This window comes from Mirounga leonina, unplaced genomic scaffold (assembly GCF_011800145.1).
Source record: "Mirounga leonina isolate KUSES-001 unplaced genomic scaffold, KU_Mleo_1.0 Mir_173, whole genome shotgun sequence".
Classification (NCBI taxonomy): Eukaryota; Metazoa; Chordata; class Mammalia; order Carnivora; family Phocidae; genus Mirounga; species Mirounga leonina.
This window is the reverse complement of record NW_023270447.1, coordinates 7,858,699-7,876,288: the sequence shown is the minus strand read 5'-3', so window position 1 is coordinate 7,876,288 and position 17,590 is coordinate 7,858,699.

Here is a 17,590-nt window from a genome sequence, read left to right as displayed (position 1 = left end):
AACAAGTCGAGGATTCCCATTCCCACTTTGACCACTTGTGTTCAACCTAGTGCTGGATATTGTAGCCAGAGGAGTTAGGAAAACAACAATAACAGAAAAAGCATTCAAATTGAAAAGGAAGAAGTGAAATTATCTCTGTTCACAGATGATATGATCTTCAGCTTTATTGAAGTATAATTGAGAAAATTTTAAGATAAAGTGTACAGCATGATTTAATATATACATACATTGTGGAAAGAATCTGCACCTCCCATCTAGTTAATTAACACATCCATCATTTGACATATTTACCTTTAAGTTCCACTCTCTACAAATTTCAATTACACAGTATTATCACTTATAGTCACCATTTTATACATTAGATCCTCAGACCTTACTCATTTTATAACTGGAAGTTTATACCCTTTACCAATGCCACCCTCCAGTTCCTAGTAAACACTTCTTTACTCTCTGACTGTAAGTTTGACTCTCCCCTCCTCCCTTTTTTAGATTCCACTTATAAGTGAAACTATACAGTATTTTCCTTATTCTCTCTGGCTTATTTCACTTAGCATAATGCCCTTCAAGTCCATCCATGTTGTCACAAATTACTGGGATTGGTGGATCATATGGTACTTCTGTTTTTACTTTTTTGAGGATCCTCCATACTGTTTTCCATAGTGGTTGTATTACTTCACATTCCCATGTACAGTGTACAGGGTTCTCTTTTTTTCACATCCTTGCCAGCATTTGTTATCTCATCTTTTGGATGATAACCATTCTAACAGGTGGGAGGTGTTAGCTCTCTGTGGTTTTGATTTGCATTTTCCTGATGATTAGTGGTATTGAGCACCTTTCATGTACCAGTTTCCTATTTGTATATCTTCTTTGGAAAAATGTCTATTTAGGCCCTTTATCCACTTTTTAATTAAGTTATTTGGGTTTTATTTATTGAGTTGTAGATATAATCTTATATGTAGAAAACCCTAAAGATTCCACCAAAAAAATTTGTCAGAAAAAAACTTGTCAGAATAGATGAATTCAGCAAAATAGTAGGATACAAAGGCAACATGCAAAAATCAGTTGCATTTCTGTACACTAATGAACAATCTGAAAAGGAAATTATGGAAATTCATAATTTATAATAGCGTGAAAAAGAATAAAATACTTAGGAATCAACCAAGGAGGTGGAAAGCACGTATAGTGAAAACTATAAAACATTGCTGAAAGATGTTAAAGACATAAATAAATTGAAACATTACTATTTTCATGGGTTGGAATACTTAGTAATATCAAAATGTTAGTATACCCAAAGTAATCTATAGCTTCGATGCAATCTCTATTAAAATCCCACTGACCTAAAAAAAAAAAAGAAAATTCTATCCTAAAATTCATATCTCAAGGAACCCTTAATAGCCAAAACAATCTTGACAAGAAGAACAAAACTAGAGGACTAACTTCTGGTTTCAAAGCCTATTATAAGCCTACAGTAATCAAAACATTGTGGTACTGGCATAAAGACAGACATATAAATCCATGGAATAGAATAAAATCCAGGAATGTATCCTCTCATATATGGTCAAATGATTATTTTTTTAAAAGGATTTATTTTATTAGAGAGCAACTACGAGTGGGAGGAGCAGAGGGAGAGAGAGAGAGAGAATCCCAAGTAGACTCCTTGCTGAGCATGGAGCCTGATATGGGGCTCGATCTCAGGACCCCAAGATCATGACCTGAACTCAAACCAAGAGTCATGCTTAACTGACTGTGCCACCCAGGCACCCCTGGGCAAATGATTCTTGACAAGGATGATGCCAAGACCATTCAGTGGGAAAGGACAGTCCTTTCAACAAATGGTGGTAGGAATTGGATATCCACACAAAAAGATTTCATTTGAAATATTACCTAAGACTGTATACAAAAATTAATTCAAAATGGATCAAAAAAAACTAAGTTTAAGAACTAAAAAACCTCTTAAAATAGAACTAAAGCTTCACGACATTGGATTTGACAGTGATTCATTAGACATGATGTCAGAGGCATAGGTAACAAAAAAAATAGACAAATTGGACTTCACAAAAGTTTTTAAAAAATTTTTCATCAAAAGATACGTACAGAATGAGAGAAAATATTTCAAATCATAAAATCTGATAAGAGATTAATACCCAGAATACATAGAGAACACCTAAAATTCAACAACAAAAAAATCAACCTAATTCAAAAATGGGCAAATAATTTGAATAGACTTTTCTCTAAAGATGTACAAATTTTTTTAATATATATTTTTTAAAGATTTTATTTATTCATTTGAGACACAGAGATACAGAGGGAGAGAGAGCATGAGCGGGGGGGGGAGACAGAGGGAGAGGGAGAAGCAGGCTCCCCGCTGAGCGGGGAGCCCGACGTGGGGCCCGATCCCAGGACCCTGGAATCACGACCTGAGCCAAAGGCAGACGCTCAACCATCTGAGCCACCCAGGCGCCCCTAAAGATGTACAAATTATCAATATGCACAAAGATATCACCTCACTCTCAGGATGTCTGCTATCAAAACAAAAAAACAAGAAACAAGTGTTTTTGAGGATGTGGCAAAATTAAAGGCTGTGCCTTGTTGGTGGGAAGTTAAAATAGTATAGCTGCTGTGGGAAACAGTGTGGCAGTTTTTAATAAAACTAAAATAGAATTACCATATGATCCAGCAATTCCACTTCTGGGTATATACCCAAAAGAATTGAAGGCAAGTTCTCAAAGTAATTATTTATGCATCCATGTTCATAACAGCATTATTCACAATAGCCAAAAAGGTGGAAGCAACACAAGTGTACTTCAACAGATGAATGGATAAGTCGCATGTAATATCCATACAAGGGAATGATATTCAGCCTTTAAAAAGGAAATTTTGCCATATGCTACAATGAAGATAAACTTGATGATATTATGATAAACCAAGGCAGTCACAAAAAGACAAATATGATTCCACTTATATGGGGTAGTTGGAGTAGTCAAAATCACAGAGACAGAAAGCAGAACAGTAATGCCAGCAGCTGGGGAGAGGGACAAATGGAGAGTTTCTGTTTAATGGATAAAGAATTTCAATTCTACAAGATGAAAAGAGCTACAGAGATTGATGGTGGTGATGGTTGCACAACATTATGAATATATTTAATACTATTGCACTGTACATTTAACAAAATTAAAATGGTAAACTTTGTTGTGTATTTTACCATGATATAAAAATTTTAATAAAAAATATGTGCACATTTATAGTGGCTTTATTCATCATTCTCCAAAGCGAAAATAACCCAAATGTTCTTCAACTGTCATACTTCTATATAGAAATATTAATGACTGGTACAATATGGATCTATCTCTAATGCATCATTAGTAAAAGAAGCCAGACTCACAAAGTCACACACTGTGTGACTCCTATTTTCATGAAATTCTTTAAAGAGAAAACAGAGACCTGATGAGTGGTTGCCAGGTGTGGGTGGATGAATTGACTATAAAGGGATGACAGTATTTTCGGGTGTGATGGAATATTGGATATTGTGGTTGAGGTGGGTATATGCTATGAATTTATTAAAACTCAGATTTATACATTAAAAAAAACTTTACTGGATTGCTTGTAAATTGCTAGCGAGATTGTGAAGTGGTACAATCACTTTGGAAACAGTTTGACATTCTATAAATTTTACATTTAGCTATAATAAGAACCAACAATTTCACGTCTAGGTTTAACCCATGTGATATGAAAATACATGTCTATAAAAAGTCTTGTTTATCCTTCACAGCAGCTTTATTCATAATTGCCAAAAAATATAAACAGCCTGTATGTCCATCAACACATAAGATAAACAAATGATGGTGCATGCATATAATAGACTATGACTCAGCAGCAGACTACTGTAATATATTTTTTACAAATGCTTTCTGATCCAATTTTTTGAGGCCCTTCCTACAGGTCAATCAGACCTTCTTGGGCATCTGATTAAGTCCACATCCCAAACCACTTCCCTTATCAGACTTTCACACTCTGGATCACTATGTACCTTCTCTAATCACCCAAGGACCAGGTATCAGACAAGGAAAATCTCTATACCCCAGAGTCCACTGAAATTATTGAGACATCCTAAACCTGCCTACCCGCTTCACCCATTCCTTCCTATGGAAACCATAAAGAAGGAACTTGCAGGTAGTTTCCTTCTCTTCCTCTGCTTGGTGAATGCCTGGTGCTTCCTCTGAGTGGGCCTGTGTGGTGTCCTATTTCTCCTCAGGGGACTGTAAGCATAACAAACTGCAAACCTTTCTGGTTTCCCTTTCTTGATCTGAGTCTGACCTTACCCTACCAAACCCACAGTAGTAAATATGATTAAAACAACCACTGATATACAAAACAGTACATATTTGTATTAGTTTTTTATGGCTATTGTAACAAATTACCATAATATTCGTGGCTTAGAACAACAGAAATTTATTGTTTTACAGTCCTGGAGACCAGAAATCCAAAATCTTTTTCACTGATCAAGGTGTTGGCAGGGCCATGCAACCTCTAGAGGCTTTAAGGAAAAAGCAAACCTTTCTTTCAGCTGTGGTGGCTGCCAGCATTCCTTCACTTGTGGCTGCATCACTCCAATCTATGCCTCCATGGTCATATGCTCCATGCCTTTTCTATTTCTATGTGTATTAACTCTCTTTCTTATAAGGTACATATGATGGTATTCATGACCCACTGGATAATTCAGATTACTCTAGTCATCTCAAGATCCTTAACTTAATTACATCTGCAAAGGCTTCTTCAAAATAAAGAAACATTTATGGGTTCTAGAGAATAGGGCCTGATATCTTTTTAAAAAGTATTTATTTATTTAAAACATTTTAGTAGTCTTTATTTTTTAAAAGCAGTTTTAGGTTCGCAGCAAAATTGAGAGAAATTAGAGTTCCCATATAATTCCTGCCCTCACAAATGTACAACCTCCACTACTCTCAACTTCCTGCATTAGAGTGGTATGTTAATTATAATTAATGTACCTACACTGACACATTATTATCACCCAAAGTTTACATTAAGATTTCCTCTTGGCATTGTACATTTTCTTTTTATAAATGCATAAAACGTATCCATACAGAATAGATCCATTGCTCTGAAAGTTCTCTGAGCTCCACCTATTTATCCCTTCTTACCCCTAACTTCTGGCAACTACTAATCTTTTTACTGTTTCCAAACTGTTGTCTTTTTCAGAATGTTATATCCTATTACAGTATGTAGCTTTTTCATATCGGCTTTTTTCACTTAGTAATATGCATACAAGACTCCTCCATGTCTTTTCATGGCTTGATAGCTCATTTCTTTTCAGCACAGAATAATTTTTCCTTGTCTGGACGTAACACAGTTTATCCATTCGCCTACTGAAAGACATGTTGCTTTGAAATTGGGCAATTATAAATAAAGCTGCTATGAACATCTGTGAGTACACTTTTTTTTTGTGGACATAAGTTTTCCATTTATTTGGGTAAATACCAAGGAGCATGATTGCTGGATTGCATGGTAAGAGTATGTTTAGTCTCATGAGAAACTGCCAAATTGCCTCCCAAGGTGTTTGTGCCATTTTGCATTTGCTCCAGTAATGAATGAGAATTCCTGTTGCTTCACATCCTCAGCATTTGTTGTTGCCAGTGTTCTGGATTTTTGTCATTCTAATCAGTGTGTAGTGGTATCTTGTTTTAATTTGCAGTTCCCTAATGTCATATGATATTGGGCATCTTTTCATCTGTATATCTTCCTTGGTATTTGTTTAGATCTTTTGCTCATTCTTTAATTGCATTGTTGATTTTCTTGTTGTTGAGTTTTTAAAGTTCTTTGTATACTTTGTATAATATGTCATATGCATATATTTTCTCCCAGTCTGTGGCTTTTCTTCTGATTCTCTCGATAGTATTTTTCACAGAACAGGTTTTAAATTTTAATAAAGTTATGCTTATCAATTATTTCTTCCATGGATTGTGCCTTTGGTGTCATTTCTAAGAAGTGATTGTCAAACCCAGGGCTATCTAGATTTTCTCGTATGTTATCTTCTGGGAGTTTTAGTTTCACATTTTATATTTAAGTCTACAGTCCATTTTGAGTTAATTTTTGTAAAGGGCATAAAGTCTGTGTCTAGAATCCCACCCACCCCCCTTTTGGGGCATGTGGATGTCCAGTTGCTCCAGCACAATTTGTTGAAGAGATGGTCTTTTCTCCATTGTGCTGCCTTTACTACTTCGTTAAAGATCAGTTGACTATATTTGTGGGTCTATTTAGATTTATTTATCCTTTTATCCTTTTTTTATCCTTTTATTTATCCTTTTATCCATTGATTTATCCTTTTTTTTTTCCCCCTAATATCACTCTCCCGAATACTGTAGATTTATAGTGTGTTAATGTCAGGTAGTGTCTGTCCTCTGTTGTTCTTTAATACTATGTTAGCGGTTCTGTCTTTTTAATCTCCATGTAAACATTAGAATCTGTAGATATCCACAAAATAACTTGTTAGTATTTTTATTGGGATTGTATTGAATCTATAGATCAAATTGGAAAGAATTATTATCTTGGTAATATTGAGTCTTTTTACCTATGGACATGGAATATCTCTCCATTTATTTAGTTCTTCCTTGATTTTGTTCATCGGAGTTTTGTAATTTTCTTCATATAGATCTTATATATATCTTGTTAGATTTTTACCTAAATATCTCATTTTGGGGGGCTGCTAATAATAATGATTGACAATATAGGAGAGAGATTAAGAGACAGGGTCGATAGAATGATACCTATCATATATTCAATTGTAGTTCCAAATAAATAAATGAATTGTGGAAACAGTGGCTATATAAAGTATACCCTTAGAATTTTCTAGATCTGATAAGAAACACACACAAATACACACACATATACACACAGATTTCCAAGAACACAGGATGAATTTTTTAAAATCCTTATTTAGACATAACACAGGGACAATATTTTTAAAGCAGTAAAAAAAAAATAATAATTAAAAAAAGACAAAAAAAGATTTCCTCCATGGAATGTCAATTAGACTGACATCTGACTTCTTTATAGCAACAAAGGAAGCCAGATGTCTCTAGAATATATGCAAAGTAGTGAAAGAAATAACTTCTATAAATTTACACAGAGAAAGTAGTTTTAAGGAATAAAGACATTTTCAGAAAAGCAGCAAAGAGGGTTTGTCAGAGTGTATGTCAACTATACTCAAATTTAAAGAAATACATATTTCACTTAAAAAAAAGAGGATTTGTGAGCAGATATTATAAAGGAAATATTAAAGGAAATTATAAAGGAAAAGAAATTATAAAGGAAATTATAAGAAATTATAAAGGAAATATTTTAGACGTCTGTAGTTATCCCAGGTAGGAGATCTGAGGAGTGAAGAACAAAGTGGTAAATATCTGGGTAATCTAAATAAAAATGTCTCTATTAAAAATAATGTTTTGCAGGATTAAAAATATAAGACATTTAAAAAATAAAAACAATGAATATAAATTACAATAGAGTTGAATATTCTCTTTGACAACTGACATAATCATTACATTTGAACTCTGAAATTAACACATGGTATAATTTCCATGTTAACCATTAATAAAGTACAAACAGAGTGTATAATTTCTACTGTGTTAAATGATAAAATACAGAAAGATAATTTAAAAGAAGACAAGAAATATGAAAAAAATTGGTGGGGCAATAAGGTGATAGATTTAAACTTAAATATATCAATAGTTAACGTTCAGGGTAAATGGACTTAAAGTTTCTATTAAAAGACAAACGTTTTCACACATGATTAAAATAAATGCATAGAAATAGGTAAAGGTAAAGGCAAGTACAAAATATACCAGGCAAATTCTAACCAAAGGAAAGCTGGTATAGCTTTATTGGAATTAGATGAAATAGATTTAAAGCCAAATCAATACAAAAGATAAAATGGTTATATGTTATAATAAAAAATATTAGACTTTATAATTTTAACACATTGACTAGAAAATTAGTAATTATAAGTTTTTTACCCTCTATAACGTAGATTTAAAATTAGATAAAGCAAAAAATTTGAAAGAAATGGTAAGAATAAGCAATTCTATATATAATGGGAGATTTTAGATGTACCTATCTCAGTAGTAGAGCAAGATGATTTAAACAAGTTTTAATTAACTTGACCAAATGGACATATAGGCAACATGTTTGTTTGTTTGTTTGTTTGTTTTAATAATTGCCTACATACTGGGTCATAAGGCAAATCTTTTAAAGGATTGAAATAATATAGAATATGTTCATTGTACTAAGATCACATAGCAGGCTCTTGCTGAATGGCTTATGAAATTAATTGCTACATCTTTGGGGAAGTATATTTCCCCAATGAAAAATATTATATATGGAATATATGTATATTTTGATTGTTCAGGATTGTTAAAACATTACAAGTTAAGCTTCAGTTCAGTTGAACACAATCCCTAATCTTGGTTTCATCCCTGCTTCCTCAGAGATAACCTTTGTTACTAGTTTTTTGTATGAATGTACATGCAGTTTATTTCGATGCATATATGTACACATATAAAATATGCAATTTTTGGAATGCTTTTTTCCATATATAAATGGAGACATACTGTTACGTGTTTCTTCATTCAAAATGACCTTTCATGTTGTTACAATGAAATCTGCCTTTTTAAGAAATAAAAGCAAACTATTTTACCTGTCGGAGTATGGCTGTACTGTATTTTATTTAGCCATTTTTCAGTGTAATGACATTTAAGTTTTTTCCAAAGATTTTGTTGTTGTGATAAATGTTGTAATGAGCTTTTGTGTTTACATGTCTCTCTGTACACATGGGTGAATATTTCTGTAAGTAGATAAGTAGAAGTGCATTTTAAATACATTTTTATATTTTAATATTATGTAAAATTGCCCAAAGGTACCAATTTTTACCCTCTAGTAGTATTATAGTATATCAGAGTACCTTTTATAACAATCTCACCAAAAATTAATATTATGAATCTTCTAATTTTTGCTTTTCTAATAGATGAAAACTGATTTGTTATTTTAATTTGCATTTCCCAAATTGCTAGCTAGGCTGAGCATCCTCTCACATTTTTTTTTTTTTTTTTTGGACATTTGTGTTTCCTCTTTTGAGATTTGTCTGTTGCTCCTTTTCCCAGTTTTTTAAAAAATTTTCTTCTTATTGATTACCTGGAGTTGTTCTTATGTTCTCGTTATTGTTTCTTTGTTATATATTGCAAGTACATTCTCCCAGTCTATCATTTGTTTCTTGAATAGTCTTTCTAGTGCAAATTTAAGAAATCACAGATGTTGCTAAAAAACCAGGATAGTGCCAAAGATATGTCTGCTTTATTTTCTTCAACTATTTACCATGGAAAAAGGATCTGTTACTTTTTATTTTGATTTATTTTTAATTGAAATATATTTGATATGTAACATTATATAAATTTAAGGTATACAATATGTTAATTATGACACATTTATATATGTAACATTGTAGCAATAATTAACATTTCTATCATGTTACATTAATTATCTTTTTTTGTGGTTGGAATAATTAAGTTCTAGTCTCTTAGCAAGTTTGATGATTGTAATACAATATTGTTGTCTATATTCAGTACACTGTGTATTAGATCTCTAGGACTTATTTACTACTCAGTGTAAGTTTGTACCCTTAAACTTAAGTGTCATTTCCTCCTCTCCACCCCCCCCATCCCCTGCCAATCCACTGACAACTACCCTTCTACTCTGTATAAGTTTGGGTTCTTTAGATTTTACATGTAAGTGATACTGTATAGTACTTACCTTTCTCTGTGTGACTTATCTCACTTAATGTACTGAAGTTTCATCCATATTCACAAATGGCAGGATGTCCTCCATTCTCATGGCTGAATAATAATCCTCTTCTCTATCCATTCATCCATTGAGGGACACTTAGGTCATTTCCATATCTTGGCTGTTGTGAATAATGCTTGCAATAAACATGGGCGTGCAGATACATGTCTTGGAAATCGTTTTTATTTCCTTTGGGTGTACACCTAGAAGTGGAACTGATGAGTCATATCATAGATCTGTTTTTAATTTTTTGAGAAACCTTCATGCTGTTTTCCACAATGGTTGAACCAATTTGCATTCCCACTGACAAGGTACAAGGGTACCCTTTTCTGAACATTCTTGCCAACACTTACCATCTTTTATCTTTTTTTTTTTTAAGATTTTATTTATTTATTTGACAGCGAGAGACACAGTGAAAGAGGGAACACAAGCGGGGGGAGTGGGTGAGGGAGAATCAGGCTTCCTGCTGAGCAGGGAGCCCGATGCGGGATTCGATCCCAGGACCCTGGGATCATGACCTGAGCTGAAGGCAGACACTTAAGGACTGAGCCACCCAGGCGCCCCATCTTTTTTCTTCTTGATGATAATTATTCTAACAGTGTAAGGTGGTATCTCATTGTGGTTTTGATTTGCATTTCCATGTTGACTCCTAATTTTGACCGTCTTTTCATGTACCTGTTGACAATTTGGATGTCTTCTTTGGAAAAACATCTATTTAGTTATGCCACAAAATTTAATTTAGTTAGTTAGATTGTTTGGTTTTTCATTATTGAGTTGTATGAGTTCTTCATACATTTTGAATATTAAATATATTCTGATCTGGGGTTTCCAATATTTTTTTCCAATTCTATAGGTTGTATTTTAATTTTGTTCATTGTTTCCTTTGCTGTGCAAAAGCTTTTAAGTTTGATGTAGTCCCATTTGTTGATTTTTGTTTTTGTTGTTTGTACTTTTGGTGTCATATCCAAAAAAATCATTGCCAAGACCAATTTCAAAGAGATTCTTCCCTACAGTTTCTTTTCGTAGTTTTATATTATCAGGTCTTATGATTAAATCTTTGATCCATTTTGAATTAGTTTTTGTGAATGGTGTAAGAAAGGGGTCCAGTTTCATTGTTCTGCATGCGTTTTTCCAGTTTCCCGGTACTATTTGTCAAAGATCCTATCCTTTCCCCTTGGGTGTTCTTGGCTCCCTTGTTGAATAGTAGTTGACCAAAAATGCAGGGGTTTAATTCTGAACTTCCTATTCTGTTTTGTTGGTCTATGTGCCTATTTTTATGCTAGTATCATACTGTTGTTATTACTATAGCTTTGTAATATAGTTTGAAATCAGGAAGTGTGATACTTCCTGCTCTGTTCATTTTCCTCAGGACTGTTTGGCTATTCAGAGTCTTATGGATCCATACAAATTTTTTTTTTTTTAAGATTTTATTTATTTATTTGACACAGAGAGAGAGCGCACAAGCAGGGGGAGCGGCAGGCAGAGGGAGAGGGAGAAGCAGACTTCCCGCTGAGCAGGGAGCCCGATGTGAGGCTCGATCCCAGGATCCCGGGATCATGACCTGGGCCAAAGGCAGACGCTTAATGACTGAGCCACCCAGGCGCCCTTCCATACAAATTTTAGAATATTTTTTTCTATTTCTGTGAAGAATGCCATTGGTATTCTGATGGGGATTACACTGAATCCATAGATGACTTTGGATAGTATTGACATTTTAACAATATTCTTTCTATTCATGAAAAAAGGGTGATTTTCCATTTTTTTGTGTGTCATCTTCAGTTTCTTTCAGGAAAGGCTTGTAGTTTTTGTTGTACGGATCTTTCACTTGGTTATATTTCTTCCTAAGTTATTTTATTGTTTCTGATGCTACTTTGAATGCGATAGTTTATTTTTTTCTCAGATGTTTCATTATTAGTGCAACTGATTTCTACATGTTGATTTTGTATCCCACAATTTTGTGAAATTGATTAGTTCCAACTGTTTTTGGGTTGAGGCTTTGTGATTTTTTTTTTTACATAAAGTCATATCCTCTGTAAATAGTGACAGTTTACTCCTTATTTTACAATTTGGATTACTTTTATTTCTTTCTCCTACAGGACTAGCCAGGACTTCTAATACTATATTGAATGAGTGATGAGAGTGGACATCTTTGTCTTGTTCTTCATCTTAGAGTTTTCAATTTTTTTTTCCGTTGAGTATAATATTAGCTGTGGGTTTGTCATATATGGCTTTTATCATGTTGAGATATATTCCTTCTATACCTCATCTGCTGAGGGTTTTTAATCATGAAAGGATGTTGTATTTTATTAAATACTTTTTCTGTATCTACTAAGATGATCATGTAATTTTTGTCTTTAATTTTATGAATGTGATATATTACTTATTGATTTGCATATGTTGAACCATGCTTGCACCCCAGGGATAAATCCCACTTGGTCATGATGTATATTCTTTAATGTGTTCTTGAATTTGGCTTGCTAATATTTTGTTAATAATTTTTGCATTTATATCCATCAGGGATATTAGTCTTTAATTTTCTTGTGGCATCCTTATCTAGCCTTGGCATCAGAGTAATGCTGGCCTCATAGAATGTGTTTGGAAGTGTTCGCTTTTCAATTTTTTAGAAGTGTTTGAGAAGGATGGATGTTAATTCTCCTTTAAATGTCTGGTAGAATTTACCAGTGAAGTCATCTAGGCCTTGGGTTTTCTGTGTTGTGAAGTTTTTGATTATTGATTCAATCTTTTTACTCATTATTGGTCTGTTCAGATTTTTTATTTCGTCCTGATTCAGTATTGGTAGCTTGTGTATATCTAGAAATTTACCCATTTCTTTTAGGTTATTTAATTTGTTGGCATGTAATTATTCATAGTAGTCTCTTATGATTGTATGCATTTCTATAGTATCAGCTTCAGTGTCTCCTTTTTCATTTCTAATTTTATCCACTTCAGTTTCTCTCTTTTCTTGGTTAGCTAGCCAAAATTTTTCAATTTTGTTTACCTTGTCAAACAACATTTGACAAACAAAAAAAAACTTTGTTTCATTGATCCTCTCTATTGTTTTTCTGGTCTCTATTTCATTTATTTCCACTCTGATCTTTATATTTCCTTTCTTCTACTATGAGCTTGATTTGTTCTTCTGTTTCTAGTTCCTTGAGATATAAAGTTAGGTTGTTTATTTGAAATCTTTTTAATTTCTTGATATATGCATTTATCACTATAAACTTTCCTCTCATCCTCTCAGAACTGCTTTTGCTGCATCCCATACATTTTGATATATTGTATTTCTATTTTCATCTGTTTTGAGATAATTTTTATTTCCTTTTTGATTTTTGACTCAATTGTTCAGAAGTGTGTTGTTTAGTTTCCACATTTTTGTAGATTTTTCAGCTTCTCTTGTTGATTTTTATTTTAATCAGTGTGGTAGGAAAAGAGAGTTGGTATAATTTCAATCTTAAGTTTGCTAAGATTTGTTTTGTGATCTATCAGATGATCTGTCCTGGAGAATGTTCCATATGTACTTGAGAAGAATGTGTATTCTGCTGCTGTTGAATGGAATATTCTATATACATTATGTACATTTATTCTAATATATGACTCAGTTCCATTGTTTCCTTATTGATTTTTCTGTCTAGATGACCTATTCATTGCTGAGAGTGGGGTATTGAAGTCCTTTACTATTCTTTTTTTTTTAAAGATTTAATTTATTTATTTGTCAGAGAAAGAGAGAGAGTGCACAAGCAGGGTGAGTGCCAGGCAGAGGGAGAAGCAGGGTCCCTGCTGAGCAAGGAGCCCAATGCAGTACTGGATCCCAGGGTCCTGGGATCATGACCAGAGCCAAAGGCCGACGCTTAACCGACTGAGCCACCCAGGCATCCCTGAAGTCCCTTACTATTCTTGTTATCCATTTCTCCCTTTAGATCTATTTAGTATTTGCTTAATATATTTCAGTGTTCCAATGGTGGGTGCATATATATATATATACACTTATTGTATTTTCTTGATGTGTTGACCCTTTTATCATTATATAATGACCTTCTTTGTCCCTTATTACAGTTTTTGGCTTGAAGTCCATTTTGTCTGATATAAGTATGGCTACCCCTGCTTTCTTTTGGCTTTCATTTGCATGGAGTATCTTCTTCCATCACTTTACTTTGAGCCTGTGTGTGTCTTTAGAACTTAAATGAGTCTCTTATAGGTAGCATATAGTTGGGACTTGTTTTTTAATCTATCCAGTCACTCTATGCCTTTCTATTGGTGAATTCAACCCATTAACATTTAGAATGATAATTGATATGTAAGGACTTACTGCTGCCATCTTGTCATTTGCCTTCTGGTTGTTTTATATCTTCATTGTTCCTTTTCCCCTCTGTTTTTGCCTACAGCTGCCTTTAAGATTCTTTATAACTAATTTTTGACATTATAATGTGTCTTGGAAATGGTCTTTTTTTAAAAAATGATTTTATTGGTTTATTTATTTGACACAGAGAGAGACACTGAGAGCAGGAACAGAAGCAGGAGGAGTGGGAGAGGCAGAAGCAGGCCTCCCACTGAGCAGGGAGCCAGATGCAGGGCTCGATCCCAGGACCCTGGGATCATGACCTGAGCCTAAGGCAGACGCTTTAACGACTGAGCCACCCTGGCGCCCCAGAAATGGTCTTTTTGCATTGAAATAATAGGGTCTTCTAGCTTTGTGGACTTGTATGGTCAGTTTCTTCCCCAGGTTTGGAAAGTTCGCAGCTATTATATCTTTAATTTATCTCTGCCCTCTTCCCTGTCTCTTTTTCTGGTACACTAATTATTCTGTTTGCTTTTCTGATAGAATCTGATAGTACTCACAGGGTTTCTTCACTTTTTTAAAATCGTAGTTTTCTCTCCTCTTCTGACTGAATCATTTCTAAATTCCTATCTTCCAAGTCACTTACACTTTCTTCCTTCTTATCTGCTCTGTTACCTATGCTCTTCAGTGTATTCTTTATTTCATTCTATGACTTCTTCAGCTCTAGAATTTCCGTTTTTGTTTGTTTGTTTTTAATTTCAGTCTCTTTGGTAGAGAACTCATTCTGTTCATTAATTTTATTCCGGAGTTCATTGAATTGCCTTTCTTCGGTTTTCTTGTAGCCCGTTAAAATTCTTCATAAAATTTATTTTGAATTCTCTTATCAGTTTCATCTCAGTATTTTGTGTCTTTGAGTTCAGTATATGGAGAATTATTTTCTTTTCATGATATCATATTACCTTGATTTTTCATTATGTCTGACAATATGTGTCATTTTGATTTTACATTTTACATTTGAAGTAGGAAACACTTTTCTTATTTAAGAATTTGTGTAATTTGGCTCTTACAGCTCAACAGGCTAGCAATTAGAAAACTTTCTTTGGTAGTCCAGAAGGGGGCACTGTAGCTCAAGTTTTAGGTTTCTCCTACAGGAGATGGCTCTTGGGATGAAGTATGCAAAAAGAGCTGGCAGCAGAGTTGGGGGACATGTGGTTTTAGCATCTGGAACTTTGGGGGTGCCTACAGCCCATCAGGTGGATCCTAGTGTAGGGAACTTCAAGAGATCCATGGACAGACCTACAGCTGAAATCCTGAAGCATACAGAAGGAAATAAAGTTCCTTCAGTGCCATTTGATATTCCTTGTCTGCCTCCTTCCCTTCCCTCTCCCTCCCGCAAGTCATGGATGTCCCTCCTTAGAACTCTTGTGTCGCAGGAGAGAAACAAGCCCTCCAGCTGCAACCCACATGTAGCTAGGCAGTGTGTCACTTCTTTCACTTATCACTTCCTCTGCCAGAGAGGTAGCTCCTTCTGTTGCAAAGCTCGGGGTGTTGCATTGTTGCCCTGGAGAGGGAGGCTGCCTCAGTGGGTTCCTCCCTGTCCTCTGCCTCCAAACTCACTTCTATTCCACTCTGATGGTGTGCCAGGTTCTCCTGTCAGGCTGACTGGACCTCCACAGATTCTTCATCTCCCATGAGTATCTGTCCACTTGTGTACTCTCCAGGGTCCTCCTCTCTAATCAGGGCAACTGCAGGTGGAGCAGGTTCACCAACTCCCCTGAATCCACAGTCCCCTCTGAGATCCTCTCCACTTACTTTTGGATGCACAAGTAGATTGAAATTTCCTAGGTGTCCTGGTATAATGTAGAGAGGCACTTTAATTCAGTTATAGGTGACTAATTGTAATCAAAGAGGAGAGGAAAAAGGAATGACTCCCACTACCATGATGCTGACATCACAGTCCATTTTTTTTAAGTTGTTATTTATTCAATATAAATACTGCTTGTCTCGGGCGCCTGGGTGGCTCAGTTGGTTAAGCGACTGCCTTTGGCTCAGGTCATGATCCTGGAGTCCCCGGATCGAGTCCCCCATCGGGCTCCCTGCTCGGCAGGGAGTCTGCTTCTCCCTCTGACCCTCCTTCCTCTTGTGCTCTCTCTCTCTCATTCTCTCTCTTTCATATAAATAAATTCTTAATTTTTTTTTTTTTTTTTTAATTTAAAAAGATACACACTGGAGTACTTAAGCATAAAAAAAAGTTTGGGAGGGGCGCCTGGGTGGCTCAGCCGGTTAAGCGTCTGCCTTCGGCTCAGGTCATGATCCTGGAGTCCCTGGATCGAGTCCCACATCGGGCTCCCTGCTCAGCAGGGAGTCTGCCTCTCCCTCTGACCCTCCTCCCTCTCATGCTCTCTGTCTCTCATCCTCTCTGTCTCAAATAAATAAATAAAATCTTAAAAAAAAAAAAAGAAATACTACTTTAAAAAAAAATAAAAAATAAATAAATACTGCTTGTCTCATTCCTAATAAGAGAATTAGATTTAGATAAGTGGCTCCAAATTTTAAACAAGATGAAAATAATATATTAATGGTGGATTTTTTTTTATGAAACTGAATTTCATGACTTTCATATGAAAATATGTTTTTACACAATTTTTAAAAAAATTCTACTGATTACTTAGAGCTCAAAATCTGGAAACGATTGGACTAGCTTATTCCAGTAGTCTCTTTCAGTATTAATGTTCTCTGATCTTATGATTTATTCTTTCTTCCTATATCCCAAGAGAAAAGAGATGTCAAAGAGAATGTCTAAGAATCAAAGAGCTTAAGGGAACTTAATGGTTGTATCAATCAGGATAGAATTGGTGATGCCACAATAACAAAAAACCTGAATTCTCAGTGGCTTAACAATAGCCAAGTTTATTTCTCATGTTTACCTTAGATCAACAAGGAGACTCTTCACATTAGTCGCTTTACGATCTGTCACTGAAACTTCATTTCGATATATGCTAACAATCACAGAGGCCCCAGAGTAAAACATATTACTTCTACTTTTATTTCATTGCCAAAGCAAATGACATGGACATTCCCAAACTGAACAGGACAAGGTGTGTATTTCACCTGCAGGGAGGAGCACTGAATATTTATGAATAATAATACGTTCTGTGGGTGTGAGATCAGGAATAAAAACTGTAACAGACAGGGGTGCCTGGGTGGTTTAGTTGGTTAAGCAGCTGACTCTTGATTTTGGCTCAGGTCACAATCTGAGGGTCGTGAGATCAAGCCCCGTGTCAGGCTCTGCACTGAGTGTGAAGTCTGCTTAAGATTCTCTCTCTCTCTCCCCCTCTGCCTTTCATGCTCATGCTTTCCCTCTAAAACAAACAAACAAACAAAACCCATATTGTAACAGAGAAATATTAATTTTGTTTAGTGTAAAAATTTGAAAAACAGGAAATTATGATGAATACTTCCTAC